This window comes from Moschus berezovskii, chromosome 1 (assembly GCF_049115385.1).
Source record: "Moschus berezovskii isolate FMDL1 chromosome 1, NW_MosBer_1.0, whole genome shotgun sequence".
Taxonomy (NCBI): Eukaryota; Metazoa; Chordata; class Mammalia; order Artiodactyla; family Moschidae; genus Moschus; species Moschus berezovskii.
In genome coordinates, this window is record NC_142460.1 from 100,315,198 (window position 1) to 100,335,470 (window position 20,273).

Sequence of the window (20,273 nt, forward strand, 5' to 3'; positions counted from 1 at the left end):
ACTGTGATGTGACAGAGACTGCCCTCCATCTGACATATGTGTCACTGAAATACACTGCCCATCATGCTGTGCCCTTGCTCATCCCCTTTGCTGATCCCTCAAGGCACTCTGGAAAGAATGCAAATATCCCTCCCAGCAATAAAGCCCTCCATGCATTAAAGCCCTCCACAGAATAATCCTGTTTGCTGTTTATTCCCCAGTTCCCCTTCTTGATGGCTCACATGATTCTCACTCCCACTCAAACAGCCCAGACTCATTCCCACCTCCATCTTGAGACTGATTCTCCCACCCATTTCCAGTTTCAGAGAGACTGTTCTTAGTGAACTGAGGTGTCCCAGACACTAAAGCAGCATTCTAAAATGGCTCACACTCCCTCCATGCGTGCCCCTCCAGAGAGTCCAAAATACACTGACAGTGCATTTTTACTTTTAATCATATTTTTTTGTATAATTACCAAGGCCTCTTAAAGCCTCAGCCCCCTTCTGTGTGGTAGGCATGGCAAATACGCCCATTTTATAGGGGAGATGAAGGAAGTGAGACCCAATGCCGAGAAAGGGCGTATGATTCATGCTCCAGAAAGCAGTGAGTCAGAGGAGAAGGAGAAAGAAGACCCAGGCTTCCTGACGCTGGCGCTCCATTCTCAGAGCCAGGCATCTTGCCTGCTGATATTTCCAAATGCTTGATATCTTTAAAAATAAGTCAACAGTCTAATAGGCTTACTTTTGAGAAAACTCATGATACAAAAGGGCAAGGGACCATGTCTTTCCTAACCTCTGAGCCATACCTAGAATGTTAATTACATATTTTGTAATAAAGCAGCTCTGAGCCTTCCAAGTTAAAATCTCTTAAGGCAACTACATAAATGAAAATAATTCTGAAGAGCTGGACTGTTAAAGAAATTGGACAAGACCACAAATCCAGTTGAGGCTGGAAATGAGGACTTCATCTCATGCACCTTCTCTAGCGTTGGATACCTATTTCCAATATACAGCAGCTGTCCGACTCTTGAAAGGCTGAGAAACATGGGAAGGGTTGAAATAAGCCAATTCTAGTTGGGTCTGAACATTTCTGGGTAATCCTGGAAAGGTTTGTCATAAAAAAGAAAGTGGTAGTAGGTCCTTCTGTAGTTCTTCCTCAAAGAAGAGGAAGAGAAACAAATGCCTCCAAACTGAAGAATAAGGTATGGCTGAAGGCCCCTAGGGAATCAGCCAAGAAATAATTCTTACATGTTCTCCACGACAGTTCACGACATTTACAAAGTCTACTAACATGCCAGGTGCTTGGATAGAAACCCTCAATAAGGTGACCATAGAATTTATGGTCCAGGCTAAAAGAGGAAGACATTAATTATATCAGGGCAACAGGCATAAGGTAGGAAGACAAACCAGGATCTATGGTCACCTTAACCTTCAGAGCTGAGATCAGCAGTGAAGGGTTCCTACCCACAGACACAGGAAGTATGTAATAAGCACAAAGATGCTTGGTTACACTGAGGCAGTATTAAAAAGTCCCAAGAAGAGTTGAAAGAGAAAGACGTCACATCTAGAAAGAGGAGTTGGCATTTGAGCTGTGTTTTGAAGGAAGCAGAGGATTTGAACGTGAGGTCATGAGAGGTCAAGCAGTCTGCCAGGTAAATTTAAGAAAGAAGCTTCAGGCAAGGCCCAGTGGCAGGGGAGTGTGGGCTACATGAGACATGGTAAGGAAGCAGAATGGATCTGCTGTGGCCACATGGAGGGCAGAGTGAACCCCGGCAGGGATGGGGCAGGAAGAATGCTGATGCCTGGTTGGACTTGGTTCTAATTCTGTGAACATCACCAGGAATAAGCTGTCCTCTTTTCCCGAGTAGGGTTGCATAAATCAACTTTCCCAGTCCTGGACTTGGGGTGAGACAACCCAGATGTGCAGACTCACAGGGCATAGGCTGCTGCCATTCTCACCAAGCCAACTGTCTTCCCTCCCTCCACCAAGTAAGCTGGTCTCATCATGTGAGGAACTGCACCATCTCTTTGGGTTTCAGTGCCATGCACTTTCTCTCTCCATCCAGCCACGGGAGAAGTGGGTTTGGACATCAGGGGGAAGTATCTGTTTGGCAATCCAACAGCGCTAAGAGAGCTTGAGAGGGGTGGATTTTAGGGGCTACCGCCTTGTGAGTGTTCAAACCTTTGAAGCTTCATGGTAAGACTACTTTATATTCCTATGTTTTTCAGGAGTATACACAGATCCAGAAGAAGTTTGGACCTTGGGGCTTTCAGAGCAGTCAAAAGTCAGTGACACTAAGTCAGTCAGTGACAATAAACAGAGCTTTGCAGTTTGTAAGTGACATTCACGTTTGAGCCTCATGATTTTGCTAGATGGGTCAGGAAGGTGTTACTGTGGCCAGCAATCGACATATAAGGGAATAAAGGAGTAGACAAATGGATGACTCATCCAAGGTCACACAGTAAGTGACAGAGCTCAAGTCTCCTGGAGCCAGCCACGTACCCAGACAGCCGCCCCATAGCCTGCTCTCAGAAAGGAGACAAGAGAGAAGAAGAGAAAGAGGAAGAGAAGGGCAAGTAGGAGGAGGGAAGGAGGTAGAGGGAGCATCGCAGAAGAGGAATGGCAAACCCTTCCCTCTAGTCCTGGGATCTGGGATGGACCTAGAACCTTTTCCATTAATCCTTCCCCACCCCACGCCCATTTCTCCTCTAGGACCCAATTAAATGGGCCAGAGGCTGTGCGGTAGGCAAGGGCTGCCGGGTAACATCTTTCCAGAGGCGCGAGCTTGGCCCCGCGGGGTGGCCCGGCCTTTCAAAGGCCACTTGTACACTGGGACGCCGCGCAGGGGCGGCCAGAGAGCCCGGGCCAGGAGGAGGGGCTGGGCCTGCCTTTGGTGCCTAGAAATCAAAGCAGCCAACCTTGGGCTTTTTCTTCCCCTCACACTGAGGCACTTTTATTGGCGAGATGAAGGGAGGCAGAGCGGGCCTACAGTCCTCGCTTTGCTTTTGGAGGTTAATGACCCAGTTAGCAGCTCTTGGCTGCGTTTCCGACATTTTGCAGACATCAAGCCCCGCGTCTCTGCCAAGTACATTCTGTTCCCTGGAGCTCATCCAATGCATCTCAGATTACTATGTAATGCGACAAAGAGGGAGAGGTGGCTGGGAGGGGAGGCGGGGAGGGCGGAGAAGCAGGCGGGAGTGGGGAGGGCTGGACGCCAGAGTAGCCGGGTGGGGTTAAGGGGGATGCCACCCCAAATACAGCCACCCTTCTTGACAGGGGGCCCCAAGGTGAGGGTGCGGAGGGGAGCTCCGCGTCCAGGCAGTAAGTGAAGGAATCCTGCGGCTGAGAGCAAAGCCCCTAGCCCGGGGCTAGTGCGGGGTGAGGGCCGCGGGAGACTCCGCGGGCGGAGGGCGGGGAACAGACTGGAAAGGGGTGGGGCTAAGGGATAGGCCCTGCCCCTGCAGCGCCAGCTGCCTGCGCAGCCCGCTCTCTAATTATAGACGTGAATGGAAAGCGGCAGCTTTTGAATGATTGTGTTGCTCACGCTGCCTTTGGAGGCTGAGGAGCAGGTGCTGCCCCGCTAGATACAAAGTGATTCATTTAACAGCCCTCTTGTCACGCACGCACACTCACCGACGTACACGAAACCTCTGGCTTGATCCCACTACTGCCAGGCACGGGTTCCAAAATTGGTTTAAGAGGCCCGGACTCCGGGGGTCTGAGGCAAAGACTGTGGTGTTTTTCCTGTCTCTTTCACTCATCCGTCGAAAACTCCCCGTGAATGAGAAGAGCCTTAGACTTCTGCAACCTTTGGGAAAGTACCATCTTATTTTACTGATGGAGAAACTGAGGCTGGGAGAGAAGCTGGGGTGCCCTCGGGACATAGGATAAATCAATGCAGAGCTGAGAGAACCTGATCTCCCGACGGCCTCTCCCTTTCCCTCACCAGGTTGGAACCTGAGCAGCGTTCACTTCAATGACATCAATTTCCAGGCGTGGATCTCAGCTACATTCATCCATCCTTCTGCCTCCTTTCTCCGTGGGCTGCTCCCCCATCCTAGCCGGCACCTCCACCCACTCCCACACGAAACTTGCTGGTGCTGCTGATTCTCACTGGTAGGGTTAATAGTTCCAGAGCTGGAAACTGGGTAACAGTGAAAACCGTGCCCATCTTCCTGTCAGTGATGTGTGAGTCAATCTGCTGTGCCTTCCATCAGCATAACTGCCTCGTGAGAAACTCCAGAGGCCGCGAAACCTAGACTCCTCTTCCTGAGTGTCTCATCTGTCTGTGCATTCACAGGGGGCCAAGCACTCTCAAGAACATCATGACCACGCAAGCACAGTAGCAAGTCATATGTCCATTTCACAGACTCCTTCTAGAAATGGAGTGTCAGTTAGGGACATGACTTGTTCACAGTCATCTGCTGGTGAGTGACCAATTTGGGAGCGAAACTTGGGGCTCCCACCCTTGTCCTAGGGTGTGTCCAGTACTCATACTGTGGTCTTCCAGGGGAGCAAAGATCCACCTAGTCATAGAGAGGAGTTGCTCAAAGTGACCTGGGCATCTCCAGCATGGCCATTGGCCTCCCTCTCTATGGCCTTGGAACTACTGCCATATTCTCACGTCCATCCAAGTCCAGAGTATGAAACTGGACACAAACAGCTGCTACTTTCCCCGATGCCAGAAGTCTCCAAGCCCACTCATTGCTCCTGACTCCAAAATCAAGGCGAACTTCACTCACTTCTGGGACTAATCCTAGCCCCTTATCTTTGCTGACCACTCTAGACTTAACTCTAGGTCTGTCTCCCTTGTGCCCCCAAGATCTCCACCAGACGTATGAATAAAGAAGCAGCAACAAGTAGCACACTGGGAAAAAAAAAGAGAGAGAGAGAAGGAGTAGGTAAGCTGAATATTTTAATTGTTTTCTATGTGCCTCTTTGAAGCAAAGTCTTCCCTAGTGACTTAGTGGTAAAGAATCTGCCTCAATGCAGGAGATACGGGTTCAATCCCTGGGTCAGGAAGATCCCCTGAAGAAGGAAATGGCAACCCACTCCAGTATTCTTGCCTGGAAAATGCCATAGTCAGAGGAGCCTGGCAGGCTGCATACAGCCCATCGGGTCGCCAAAAGATTCAGATGCAACTTAGAGACTAAACAACAACAACTTGGAAGCAAGGTGCTATATCTTAGTCTTTGTAAGTCCCTCCCATGCCCAACAAACACAAAGTCTAGCCCAATGCACTGAGCAGAGCAGACTCACAGATATGTTAAAGAATCACAAGACTATCACATGGCTGAGGAAATTTGTATAAACCTAGGCTGGCCCTTGTCATGAGTGATTCAAGAACATGAGCTTTGTATATACAAGACCAGCTTTGCTCTGATCATTTGTACAAATTAAGAAGCTGTTTAATCTCTATGATTCTCAGTTGTTTTATCTGTAAAATGGACATGATTATAGTTCGTAGAATAAGGATTCAGTACACATGGCTGTCACTTTCAGTGAAGGACTGAATGGTGTAATTTATGGACAGTCCCTAACCTAATGCCTAGTCGAGTGTCGGCACCCAGTAATAATAGTAACTATTACTATATCCTCATCTATGATGTGAGACTGATAGCTCCTCTTACACAGGGTTGTTTTGTGAACTAACTTAGATAATGTATATGAACACTCTTTGTGAAACTATACAGGACTGTTCATATGCCTTATTATTAACTTTATTACTGGGGCACTGATTCACCCCTTATTATGTGTTAACTGCACCTCTTATTTGAGATTCTGAGGTAATTCTCTCCATGTATTCAAAATGCAGATAATTAGGTAAGGCCAAGGATGGGTATAACAAATGTAACTACCTTACACCAGGCAGGAGGTGATAAGCACTCTGATTATCACAATAAAGTAAATGCCATGAGGCATCAGGGGAGACAGCAGCAGGCAAGCACATACCTTGAGGCAGAAAGAGGATTTTAGGAACGGCCGCAGCAAGGATATAGGAGCATAAGAACCTGGATGAATGAGCAGGATTTGGACAAGTGAGGACAGAGGTGAGAGAAAGACATTTCTGTAAAGGGATCAGAAAGAGCAAAGGCCCCAAAGCAGGAAGAGAAGGGGGTAACTGGAGAACTGCAAACACATCAGTGTTCAGAGAACACAGTCTGACAGAGAAGGGCTGGAGAGGTGACCTAGGAGGCCAGGCAGCAGAGTTCCAGGCAGCCCAAGAGGACCCTGAGCTCTTCACTGATGACATGGAGGGACAGTGTGCTGGGGACAGTCTAGGGATGATGATTCGTGGTCAAACTGAAGAATCTCATGTAGCGGAAATGCGGACAGAGTAGAGGAATTCTTTTCTAAGGCCAGAGCTGGAACAGCAGGAACTGAGGTGGTTTCATAGTTCCTTCATAGAACCTCTCATATTTCACAATTGTATATTGACTTTTATGTTTTGTTCTTTACTCTGACATGTAAGCTCCCTGAGAGATGAGAATAAAGAATCTTTCTTATTTATCCCGTGTCTGCCACAGTGACTGACACATATTAGAAGCTCAATAAAGATTCACTGAGCAAATAAATGCACCCTTGATTCGAAGGTCAAAAGGACCACTCAAGTATTTCAAAAGCTGTCAAAGGATTCTCCAAACTTTACCTTTTGCTTCAGCAAACAGGTGTCCCCAGGGTGACAGAACAGTTAAAAATTCACTGGATAGGAGAGCAGGACTTGATCATGATCCTTCAGATATGTCTATGTTTAGAAAATAGAATCAGAAAGAACTGAAAAAAGGAACAGGGATAAACCGGGAACTGGATCTGGAATAAAATTTCTTCTTCCTTTCTTTCTTAGTTACCTTAATTCAGTTCAGTTCAGTTCAGTCACTCAGTCGTGTCCGACTCTCTGCGACCCCATGAATCACAGCACGCCAGGCCTCCCTGTCTATCACCAACTCCCGGAGTTCACTAAAACTCATGTCCATCGAGTCGGTGATGCCATCCAGCCATCTCATTCTCTGTCGTCCCCGTCTCCTCCCACCCCCGTTACCTTAATTAGCCATGTTCTATTTTTAGTCCCCAATCTCTAAAAACAGAAGAAAAAAAAAAAGAAGAGAAGGAAAGGAAGAAAGAAAGAGAGAAGAAAAGAAATTACCTAAAAATGTGATGTGTGAGCAACTGGCTTTGTTGACTTCTAAAACCCTCTGTGACCTGGATCCCTTCCCGGCTCAAGTTAGAAGCAGAAAAGAAATCCAACTGGTTTTAATTGCTAAGGATTTGGGACAAGTATCTGGCTGATAGAAACTTTGCCTACTCTCTTATCTTAGTCTTCTTTTAAATATCAATGTCGGTACCTTTCTTCCTCTCTCTTGGGATGGCAATTTGGTGCTATGATTCCTAATCAGGGGCTATAGAAGGCCAGAGGTGGAACAAACAGAACCTAGAGTTTATTTGGTTCAACTCCTTTACGTTATACATGAGAAAACTAATAAAAAGAGAGAAGCAATGAGTTGCCCAAGGTCATCCAACTCATTTGTGATGGAGAGCAAGCCCCTAAAATTCTGATTTCAAATTGAGTACTCTTTCCAAGCAACAGTTAGAACTGGACATGGAACAAGAGATTGGTTCCAAATAGGAAAAGGAGTACGTCAAGGCTGTATATTGTCACTCTGCTTATTTAACTTATATGCAGAGTACATCATGAGGAATGCTGGGCTGGAAGAAGCACAAGCTGGAATCAAGATTGCCAGGAGAAATATCAATAACCTCAGATATGCAGATGACACCACCCTTATGGCAGAAAGTGAAGAGGAACTAAAAAGCCTCTTGATGAAAGTCAAAGAGGAGAGTGAAAAGGTTGGCTTAAAGCTCAACATTCAGAAAACTAAGATTATGGCATCTGGTCTCATCAGTTCAGTTCAGTTCAGTTCAGTCGCTCAGTCGTGTCCGACTCTCCGCGACCCCATGAATCACAGCACGCCAGGCCTCCCTGTCCATCACCAACTCCCGGAGTTCACTCAAACTCATGTCCATCGAGTCGGTGATGCCATCCAGCCATCTCATTCTCCGTCGTCCCCTTCTCCTCCCGCCCCCAACCTTTCCCAGCATCAGAGTCTTTTCCAGTGAGTCAACTCGTCGCATAAGGTGGCCAAAGTATTGCAGTTTCAGCTTTAGCATCAGTCCCTCCAATGAACATCCAGGATTGATCTCCTCTAGAATGGACTGGTTGGATCTCCTTGCAGTATAAGGGACTCTCAAGAGTCTTCTCCAACACCACAGTTCAAAAGCATCGATTCTTCGGCGATCAGCCTTCTTCAAAGTCCAACTCTCACATCCATACATGACCACGGGAAAAACCATTGCCTTGACTAGACGGACCTTGGTTGGCAAAGTAATGTCTCTGCTTTTTAATATACTATCAAGGTTGGTCATAACTTTCCTTCCAAGGAGCAAGCGTCTTTTAATTTCATGGCTGCAATCAGCATCTGCAGTGATTTTGGAGCCCAAAAAAACGAAGTCTGACACTGTTTCCACTGTTTTTCCATCTATTTCCCATGAAGTGACGAGACCAGATGCCATGATCTTTGTTTTCTGAATGTTGAGCTTCAAGCCAACCTTTTCACTCTCCTCTTTCACTTTCATCAAGAGGCTTTTGAGTTCCTCTTCACTTTCTGCCATAAGGGTAGTGTCATCTGCATATCTGAGGTTATTGATATTTCTCCCGGCAATCTTGATTCCAGCTTGTGCTTCTTCCAGCCCAGCGTTCCTCATGATGTACTCTGCATATAAGTTAAATAAGCAAGGTGACAATATACAACCTTGACGTACACCTTTTCCTATTTGGAACCAGTCTGTTGTTCCATGTCCAGTTCTAACAGTTGCTTCCTGACCTGCATACAGGTTTCTCAAGAGGCAGGTCAGGTGGTCTGGGATTCCCATCTCTTTCAGAATGTTCCACAGTTTATTGTGATCGACACAGTCAAAGGCTTTGGCATAGTCAATAAAGCAGAAATAGATGTTTTTCTGAAACTCTCTTGCTTTCTCCATGATCCAGCGGATGTTGGGAATTTGATCTCTGGTGCCTCTGCCTTTTCTAAAACCTGCTTGAACATCTGGGAGTTCACGGTTTATATACTGCTGAAGCCTGGCTTGGAGAATTTTGAGCATGACTTTACTAGCGTGTGAGATGAGTGCAATTGTGCGGTAGTTTGAGCATTCTTTGGCATTGCCTTTCTTTGGGATTGGAATGAAGACTGACCTCTTCCAGTCCTGTGGCCCTCATCACTTCATGGGAAATAGATGGGGAAACAGTGGAAACAGTGGCTGCTGCTGCTGCTAAGTCACTTCAGTCGTGTCCGACTCTGTGTGGCAGCCCACCAGGCTCCCCCATCCCTGGGATTCTCCAGGCAAGAACACTGGAGTGGGTTGCCATTTCCTTCTCCAATGTGTGAAAGTGAAAAGTGAAAGTGAAGTTGTTCAGTCGTGTCTGACTCGTAGCGACCCCATGGACTGCAGCCTACCAGGCTCCTCCATCCATGGGATTTTCTAGGCAACAGTACTGGAGTGGCTTGCCATCGCCTTCTCTGGGAAACAGTGGCAGACTTCATTTTTCTGGGCTCCAAAATCACTGCAGATGGTGATTGCAGCCATGAAATTAAAAGATGCTTACTCCTTGGAAGGAAAGTTATGACCAACCTAGAAAGCATATTATAAAGCAGAGACATTACTTTGCCAACCAAGGTCCGTTTAGTCAAGGCTATGGTTTTTCCAGTGGTCATGTATGGATGTGAGAGTTGGACTGTGAAGAAAGCTGATCGCCGAAGAATTGATGCTTTTGAACTGTGGTGTTGGAGAAGACTCTTGAGAGTCCCTTGGACTGCAAGGAGATCCAACCAGTCCATTCTAAAGAAGATCAGTCCTGGGTGTTCATTGGAAGGACTGATGCTAAAGCTGAAACTCCAATCCTTTGGCCACCTCATGTGAAGAGTTGACTCATTGGAAAAAGACTCTAATGCTGGGAGGGATTGGGGGCAGGAGGAGAAAGGGATGACAGAGGAAGAGATGGCTGGATGGCATCACAGACTCGATGGACATGAGTTTGAGTGAACTCTGGGAGTTGGTGATGGACAGGGAGGCCTGGCGTGCTGCGGTTCATGGGGTCGCAGAGTTGGACACGACTGAGCGACTGAACTGAACTGAACTCTTTCCAAACTCCATGACACCCCTCTTTAGTGAAATAGCATTTGTATGATAACATATAACATTCATACTTCTCTGAAAAATTTTAAAAAAATAACTTTGGAAAAGTAGATCTGGGTTTGAATACCAGCATATAGTGGAACTGGGAAGTAGTTCTACTATACACTAGCTGTATAACCTTAGGCAAGAAGCCAGATATTCTACAATAACAATTGCCATCGTTGCTAAGCATCTATTAATATCTTGTGTCAAACTCAGAAAAGTTAAGAAATTATCAAAGGCAGTATGAGTTTGAATCCAACTTTGTCTTATTTTAAATTCCGTAATTTTTTCCATTGTACTTTTCACTGCTTCTCTATGCTTCAGATTTCTCATCTGTAAAATATGAGTTATTTTAAATAATAAATGAGATTAAAAGTGCCTAGTACAGTACTTGATGTAGGTGCTCTATAAACAGTACCTATTGTTTTTGAACAACACATCTTTAACACTTGTTACACCTGAGGTGTTACCATTTTAATTATAGTATGTTACTCAAGAATGTTAGTTACTATCAGTCATCATCACCACATTCACCAGCCTCCACCCTCCCAGTCTCAGCTTTCTCCTGATGTGTTCTCTCAAGGGGTTGGGTTCCAAATATGGAAGATCTAAGCAGAACAGGTAAGGCAGGGTAGGACCTGAACCCGCCTACTGGTGCTGGAATGCTGAGCAGACAGGTCAGGTTTGGCAAGAGAGCTACATTCATTCACAGACCAGGCAACTGGGTATCCAAACACAGGTATTCTGGGGGCCAGAGTACAGGGATTCGAGATGGTCAAAGCCAAAGGCAGACGGACCACTGTTTCAGAAAGGCCAAACCAAGGATCCAGGTCCATGTTACCATTTCTGGCAAAAGCCAGACAAGACATTAGCTAGTAGGAAATAGGCTAGATAGGAAGATCGCCAGAAAAAGAGCATAAAAATCATGTTTAAAGCAAAATCCAGTTGGAAAAATAGAAATTAAAATGAACCTGAAGCTTCTGAACATGACAGATGAGTCTTTTTTCCCCTCTGATTATAAAAACTAGTAAATAACCATGAAAGTATCTTGGTTATATAAATAACTATGATATTATTTGTGGATACATTCTCTTGGAGTGAAAGTACCAAAACATTCATAGGAATGATACCTACCAAATTCAAATGGTGTTTTCCTTGGTAGAGAGTAGGAGGGAAAGAAGGAGGGAGGAAAAGGAAATAGAAGGCGGGAGCTTTAACTATGTGTGTTACATTTAATGTCTTTTAAGAAAAAAGAGATTTGAAGCAAATAGGCAAAATGTTAGCAGCTGTTAATCCTGATGGTGAGTACATGACATCTGTTGTATCTTTTTGGTATAGTTATGTATTTCATAAATTAACATAAAATATAAAACAATAAATATATTTAAAGCTAATAAATTGTATTAATATTAGCATGTAATCATTGTAGAAAATCTGGAGATTTTATGAAATAATAACATAGGTAGATAATGAGTTCTAAAAGTTATGGTGTTGGCCAGGTGATATGATATTTCTCAGGTAAGACAATAGGTCTTAATCCAATGAGATTCATAGAAGTTCGTAGAAGTTTAGGTTTGTCCCTTGACAGTCCGTATGTGTTTGTTAAGAGGAAGACTTCAGAATTCTCCAAATCATACTATCTGGCCAATCATTCAAAAAATGCCCAACTGTTGATCCCTAACCTGACTGGCCATAAAGTCCCATTTTATCATAAGAACCAAGGTTTTACACTCTCATATGGAAAGAAAATCTACAAAAACTTCTGGATGATCAAAGCTAACGTTACAAACTTCACAAACTAGAATTCATGGGTGGAAACCCAGCAAATATGAAGAACAGAACAACCCCATCAAGTACTAGATCTGATTGACATTTATATAGAGCACTCTGCCAAACGAGAGCAGAATACACCTTCTTTTCAAGAGCATATGGAACATTCACCAAGATGAACTATCTCTGGGTAAACCTTCTAGATGTCTACCATAAAGCAGGGATCTTCAGACCCTCACTCAGAAGCGAGTCTCATTTTACAAACAATTGATAGGCCTTCTGGAGTCTCTCTGACCACAACATGACAGAAGATGAACCATAATTGCTTCCCAATGGGCAATGTTCATCAGTAATAGCTGCTGCCAAGCCATTTGGGAGGAGACAAAAGAGCTATAAAATACAGACACAAGGGCCCAGAACATAGCAGTCTAGGGCCATCTAGTTCAGGGGCAAAGCATAACAGGCCCAGAAATCCCTAAGGCACTCCTGCATTGGTACACTCAGTAGTTTAGTAGAAAGAGCATGGGAGTCAGCTGAAGAGGGTTTGGGCCTGGCTCCACCATGAACCCACAAGAGGCAGTGAGCTGGTCTCTCTCACTTCTCCTTTCTGGGAACTGGCTTCCTCTTGAGCAAAATGGAGTCACTAGAATCTAATGGCTAGGTCTCCAAGATGATTTCTACTTCTACCACTCTGTGATGATTTTTGTGTTCATTCAAATACTCCCCGGGTCTTCAAATACATGATGAATAATTACTGGTGATGTTTGGATTCGAAGACAAGGGGCCGCGTAAGACCTCAGAAGGCCCATTTGCTTTTGTGCGCTGGCTTGTTCCCCTCCATAGTCATGGGTATGCTCAGAAGTGTCCTAAAGGGTCCCACAAGGACATATTTACAAACAGCTTCCCCAAAGCAGTAAAATGGCAAAAACAAGCCTTGCAAGAGAAATTCTGTATACCAGACAATTTAATTCTGAACAATGGACCACATGAGAATGTATAAATAACTAATTATGCTGGACAACATGAACAGCTTTGGGGGATGATTGCAAAATTGGAGAGGAAGGAAATGTGATGGGTATTTATATATTTGGGCTTCAGTCAAGGATTTCATATTCACTCTTAAGCAATTTGACTTGCAAAATTAGCTCAGACCAGAACACAGTCAAACGACTTGAAACTGGCAACAAGTCTGCTTGTCCATGGGTGATGTTTATTCCCAAGCCTCCAGGAGACTGGAGTAGAAGGCTGGGTCCATGCCCCTGCTGTATCTGCAGGATGTTCCATGAGAGATGCTTTGGTCTCCACAGTGACCCTGAGGTGAAAAGACTGTTCCAGGACATTTGTGTTAAATAGTTTCAATGGGAATTCAAGCTTACCTTGTAACACAAGCACATATTCCTGGATGCTCAGTTCCACATTTTTCCTGAATTTGTACTGTGTGACCAGTACTCTGCCAAGTCCTGGAGTTACAGAGACTGGATTTCTGCATCTAGAATGCCTCATTGACCACTGTATGTCTGGTGTCTACCACTGCCTCTGGTACCTATATACAAGGTGTGCAGAAATAACTTGGGCAAACAGTGAATTGTTGAATGAAATAAGTAACACAGTCCTTACCCAAACAGAATCCTTGGCCTGATAGATAACATAAAATTGGGTAGTAGTAGTAGTAGTGATGAAAGTTGCTCAGTTGTGTCCGACTCTTGGATTGTATGGACTGTGCATGAACTGTAGCATTCCATGTAGCATGGAACCCTTTAGGACACTTCTGAGCATACCCACGACTGTGAAGGGGAACAAGCCAATGCACGACCCCATGGACTGTAGCCTGCCAGGATCCTCTGTCCGTGGAATCCTCCAGGCAAGAATACTAGAGTGAGTACTCATTCCCTTTTCCAAGGGATCTTCCCGGCCCAAGGATTGAACCTGGGTCTCCTGCATTGCAGGCAGATTCTTTACCACATGAGCCAACAGGGAAGCCCTATTGGTTCTCTCTAATATACAGTGGGTGTCAATACATATGATCACCAAGGTGCTAATGCTCTGTGAACACAGAGGAGACAGAGCAATCAATTCCAACCTTAGGATTTGGCAGGGCTCTTTCCTTCCTGCTGCAGGGTCCTCACATACCAATTTCCCCACTGATACTCTCTGCTAAGTCCTGTTCATTGTCATAATATTACTTCCAGATTTGAGCAGAACCTTGAATAAGATTCTGACAAAGAGGGATTTAGGAGGAAAATATGCCAGGAGGATAGAGCAGCATGACCAGAAGCAAGGACAGAGAAAATTGCAGATGAGAGGAACTGAAATGGCCCCCAGGAGCAGACCAGTGTTCCCCACAAATGACACACTGAGGAACCATTAACAATTTTTGAAAAGAAAGAAAGGTACTAGAGCTGGAACTTTGAAAAGTGGCCCAAGATGCTTTCTGAAGAATTGATTGTTGCAAAGAGAAAACTGGAGAGAAAAAGATAATTAGAAGGCAGTTAAAGTGATCTGTGGGAAAAGGGATGGGGGTCTGACCAGGGCGGCTCTAGTAGGAATGAAAAGATCAAAGACAAGGATTCAGAATGATTGAAAAGAACTATGTGAGACAGGAGAAGGAGAACACAGCAAGAACTCTCAAGTTTCTACCTGGAGACTGGCTGTAGGGAGTGGAGCTGTGAGCAGAAATCACAAAGGCAGCAAAAGGATGAGAGGCTTGGGAATGAAGTAAGAAAGTTCAACAGGGATATCTGGTATTGAAGGTGCTGAAGAGCCATGAATGGTTCACCCCCAGACAGAGGAAGTGAGAACTAAGGTGTGCATTTAGGCAGCACCTGCCCAGAGTGGGTTTGGGCTAGCTTGTAGCTTAGATGGTAAAGATTCTGCTTGCAATGAGGAGACCTGGGTTCAATCCCTGGGTCAGGAGATCCCAAAGAGAAGGAGATGGCAGCCCACTCCAGTATTCTTGCATGGAGAATTCCATGGACAGTGGAGCCTGACAGGCTATAGTTAATGGGATTGCAAAGAGTTGGACACAACTGAGCAACTAACACTGCCCAGAGTGGGTACCAGATGACTTAGATGAGAATCTCTTGGGACGTAGCCCCTCCATTTTCCCAGCAAACAGCTCAGTTTGAGCCTTAGACGCTGAAATCCACCTGGCTTCTACAGTCCTCTTACTGCCTCGTTTGCTGGCAATAGCAGAGGCACATCCTGCTTGCCATTCAGTTCTTGGCACAAATGTAATTTCTGTTCATGGTTCCTGGAAAATTACCTCTCTGACTTGAAGACCTTTTTGACAGTCTCTCCTAACCAGTGCATATAGCCTGGGCTCTCCCATCCCACAATTCTAGTAGATAGGATGGGGGCAGGGCACAGCCATTAAAAGAATGACACAACCACTAATAACAGCACACGGCATAAGCTGGTTACAGCCAGTGAGGTCCAAGACGGCAGAAGATTCGACTTCCAGTGGACCTTCAGCCTCGTTATACACTCGTAATACATTAGCATATGATAAATGACACACCCAAGGCACTGTGACAGTTCCAAGGCTGACTTTAAAAGGCAAAAAAATAGGTGGTGCCCCAATTCCCAGAAATTCTTGCCCATTCTCCAAGGTTGTTAGAATTTTCTCCCACTTCTTAGCCTATGAAATTACCCAGCCTGCAAAAATCAACCACCCCATATTCTGGGGCTGCCTCTTGGCTTCTGTGATGGCCCACTCTCTGCCTGTGGAATATGTATCTCTCTAAATAAACCTGCTTTCACTTTACCATGGGTCACTCTTGAATTTTTTCTTGCACAAAAGCAAGGGCCCTCTCTTGGCAGCCTGTCCCAAGGACTCACCCCAGACCTGGGACATGACCATCTTCTCACTCCCTATCTTTTCCAAAGCTAAATTCCCCCTCATCACATTGATCCCGGTGTCCTGATCAAGGAAGAGATGGACTCGGGAGAAAAAAATCACAAGCAAAATCCCCAGACAGCGCTAGAAAAGATTATCCCCCAAGTAGAAACTTCAGCTCTGATTGACAGAAAGATTACACTCCTTAGTGATTCCAAACCTAAATAAAGAGAAAATGCAGCCAATGTGCTCAATAGGTGTAAAGGAATTGCCCAAGGTGAGGGGCACCCCATGGTTAGTTGGTCATTACAATGAACAGAGAGAACACTTTGTCACCAGTCATGCCGGATCAGGCACGGGGAGGGGGAGGACGGACCGATGCAGACAGGCTCAGCTCTCAAGGAGGTTTTCCTTGAAAGAGAACAACAAAGGCAGGATGAGAACTCCCCAAGCTGCTTCCTCCTGGAGACCTGCTGTGGCAAAAGTCACCCCTCACAGATCTGCCAAGAAGGAAGCTTTGAAATTACTGACAAGGACACAGGGTCAGAAGTTCCTAGAATTACTTCCTACGTGAATCAAAGAAGCACAGGGAGTGGAGGGGGTCTTCCATCAGATGTGAGTGATCTTGAACCTAAGCGCATACTCCAACCTCCTTCGTTCCCTCATTCCCTCTGGAGTGAAGGGGGAATCCTGCCTTGTGGCTGACAATCAGCACAAGTCATTTGCCTCTTTTAAGGCCCGAAGCATTTAGTTTGAAACTTTCTGTGGGAGCAAGGACATTCCTGCCCTGGAGCAAGACCGTAGACCCTCCTCCCGCTCCCAAGGGATACCCATTATTTTTGTCTTAATTTCAAAAGTATTTCTCTTGTCTTTGATGATGGTATTTGCCTTACCATGGGAGGCAGCAAATTTGGGTTTGGAAAAGGGCCAATTAAAGTCTGTTCTGCCCCTGGCCGAACTCTAGGTCTCCCCGCTGAGCATTCTCAGACTGAGGTTCTGAGGAAGAGACGATAAATGCACATGGGAGAGGACTTCGTGTGCTGACACTCTCCACGCATCTGAGATCTTAATCCCACACTGCCTAAACCTGTTGGGTGGATTTTCTTCTCCCTCTATCGCTGTTCCATTTCCCTTGAGAGTCATGCAGCATGGTAAGAGGCCATGCATCACCTGCCTTCTCGAGCAGCTTTCTCTCTGCCCGTCTCCAGTAGAACTGACAGATTTATGGAGCATGAGGCTACTCAGCATCTCCAGTCTGTGAGAGCTGTTTACATGGCTTACGTTAGAGCAAATAAGACAGAAAAGAAAGCAGACTGATTCCCACCATTAATGTAATCCATGACAAAGCACAGACACCTGAGCAGAGACTCCTGAATCACCAGCCTGTCCTAGAACATTCTCAGATAAAGGGAGTTCATTCTGATGGATGGGGACTTGGAGCCCAGTCATCCTGGGTTCGTCTCAGAGACTCTTCTGGCTGGGTGGTTCCGACCAGAGTACCTGACTTCTCACAAAGTCCTTGTCGATATATTGTGGTTCTTCTCTGGTAGCCCAGACAGTAAACAATTTGCCTGCAATGTGGGAGACCTGGATTCAGTCCCTGGGCTGGGAAGATCCCCTGGTGAAGGAAATGGCAGACAACCCATTCCAGTATTCTTGCCTGGAGAAACCCATGGACAGAGGAGCTTGATGGACTACAATCCATAAGGTCCCAAAGAGTCAGACGCAACTAAGTAACTGAACTCATGATATAGAAGGTTCTAGCAGCCTTATTTGTATGGAGTCAGTCTTCACAACTGTTTCCATCCTCATGTGATGGATGTGTAAACTCAATGAAATTAAGCACATACTTGAGGCCAAGTAGCTCACGGGGCAGAATCAGGCTTTGCTGCGGGCAGCCTGGCACTCAAACAGCACACTCCCCATGAGGCTCTACTGCTCCCCTTGGCTATGGATCGTAACGCACAAGGCCCTTTCTGCTTTGTTCTGTGATTTGATACAGAGGCTTTTTCCCTCTCATTAATATGGAATGGCTTTCTAGAAAATATATATTCTAATTAGTTTTTTAATATTGCAAATGTGTTTTCCTGTCATGTATAATGACTCAGCTTCTGACAAGCTTGTTAATTGAATGTTATTTTTTACCCCCTACCTAAACCTCCTTGGCAAAGTTCACATGCATCGTGCAGTTATTTATGGTTTGAGAAAGAACAGCCTATATGTAAACTCAAGTATGTTTATTAAAGTTAGAATTAACAGTGATTGATTTGATTTCACTGATTAGGTAATTGGGGAAATGAACAGGTAATTTGGTATTTACTGAAGAAGGTCAGGTGTGGTTTCTGGGAGGGGCCATCAGATCCCTTCTAGAAGCCACTGTTCAGCCTTCAGTTCAGTTCAGTCGCTCAGTCGTGTCCCACTCTTTGCGACCCCATGAATCACAGCACGCCAGGCCTCCCTGTCCATCACCAACTCCCGGAGTTCACTCAAACTCATGTCCATCGAGTCTGTGATGCCATCCAGCCATCTCATTCTCTGTCATCCCCGTCTCCTCCCACCCCCAATCCCTCCTAGCATCAGAGTCTTTTCCAGTGAGTCAACTCGTCGCATGAGGTGGCCAAAGTATTGGAGTTTCAGCTTTAGCATCAGTCCTTCCAATGAACAACCAGGATTGATCTCCTCCAGAATGGACTGGTTGGATCTCCTTGCAGTCCAAGGGACTCTCAAGAGTCTTCTCCAACACCACAGTTCAAAAGCATCAATTCTTCGGCGATCAGCTTTCTTCACAGTCCAACTCTCACATCCATACATGACCACTGGAAAAACCATAGCCTTGACTAGATGGACCTTGGTTGGCAAAGTAATGTCTCTATTTTTTAATATGCTTTCTAGGTTGGTCATAACTTTCCTTCCAAGGAGTAAGCTTCTTTTAATATCCTGGCTGCAATCAGCATCTGCAGTGATTTTGGAGACCAAAAAAATAAAGTCTGACACTGTTTCCACTGTTTCCCCATCTATTTCCCATGAAATGATGAGACCAGATGTCATGATCTTTGTTTTCTGAATGTTGAGCTTCAAGCCAAACTTTTCACTCTCCTCTTTCACTTTCATCAAGAGGCTTTTGAGTTCTTCTTCACTTTCTGCCATAAGGGTGGTGTCATCTGCATATCTGAGGTTATTGATATTTCTCCCAGCAATCTTGATTCCAGCTTGTACTTCTTCCAGCCCAGCGTTCCTCATGATGTACTCTCCCCCCAAAATCACCCCACTGGGGAGCAGGAGTGGAAAGACTGCCTTTATATTTGTTTCTGGGTCATTCACTTTTGTCACTGTGATGGGATCTACTCTGTCACCTCCAAAGGCTCTGTTGTCTGCAGAATAAAACCAAACCTCAGATGGGCCTCACGTGCCCTCCATACTTGTCCACTACTCCAGACTCCTCCAAAACTCCCTTCTTTCACACTTCAGACCCTGTTCTTCCCCTGTCACTCACTGAGCCCTCCTTCCCCCGGGACTTTTTGCACAGGTGGGTCCTGCCAACTTCTACCCTGCCAAAAGTTCTTGTATAATTTCAAGACTGTTTAAACTGTGCCTTCCCCAAATGTATGTCCCAGATAACCACAAATCAGAATTAGTTTTTCTTGTTTGAGTTTTCCACTGCATAAAACTTTGCTACCATTTTAGAATTGGTCATCTTGAATTAAATTTGTGTGTGTGTATGTGTCTGCTCCTTCCACTAGAGTGAATCCCTAACTGGAAGGGTGAAGATCACATTCATCTCCAATCACTCTCACAGTCCTTCATCAACACAATTCCTAGTGCAAGGAAGCTTTCAATAAATTTTAGTTTACCTGTGTTGAGTTTCTCACCCAGTAGAGTGAAACCACTTCATGCCCATGCTTGAGCTGAGAGCCCAGCCCTAGAGGCTAAACCAGCCGAGGAACTTTTTCCACAGTCTCACAGTCACATCAGTCTTGCAGAGCCAGAAACAAAACTCTTCTTCAAGCATCTGGAGATTTATTTAACTAAAGGAATCATTCCACCGGAACACATGATTGTGATTTCTCTTATTATCCAGAGTATTAATGAGTCATTATCATGATAAATTAGTGGCAGGAGTCATTGATTTATAGAAAGGAAAATTAATAATGCACCATGAGATTGTATTTATAGAATCTTATTCAGTCATTCTTTGTACTTACTCTCTAAAGATAAGAATTCACTTTATAGTACTTTACATCAATGTATGATTGTACAATTGGTACATCAGTGTATGATTTCATCCACATACCAACCCAGAGAACCTGGAGGCCTTATCAATTTACAGATAAGCAAAAAAAAGTCCAGGCAGACAAAGAAACTAAGAATTATTTAGTGCTAGAGTTGGGCTGCAAATTCAGGACCTGTGACTACATGCTGGGTTCTCTTCTCCTGGGCACTGTGCTGTAGATGGAATGGC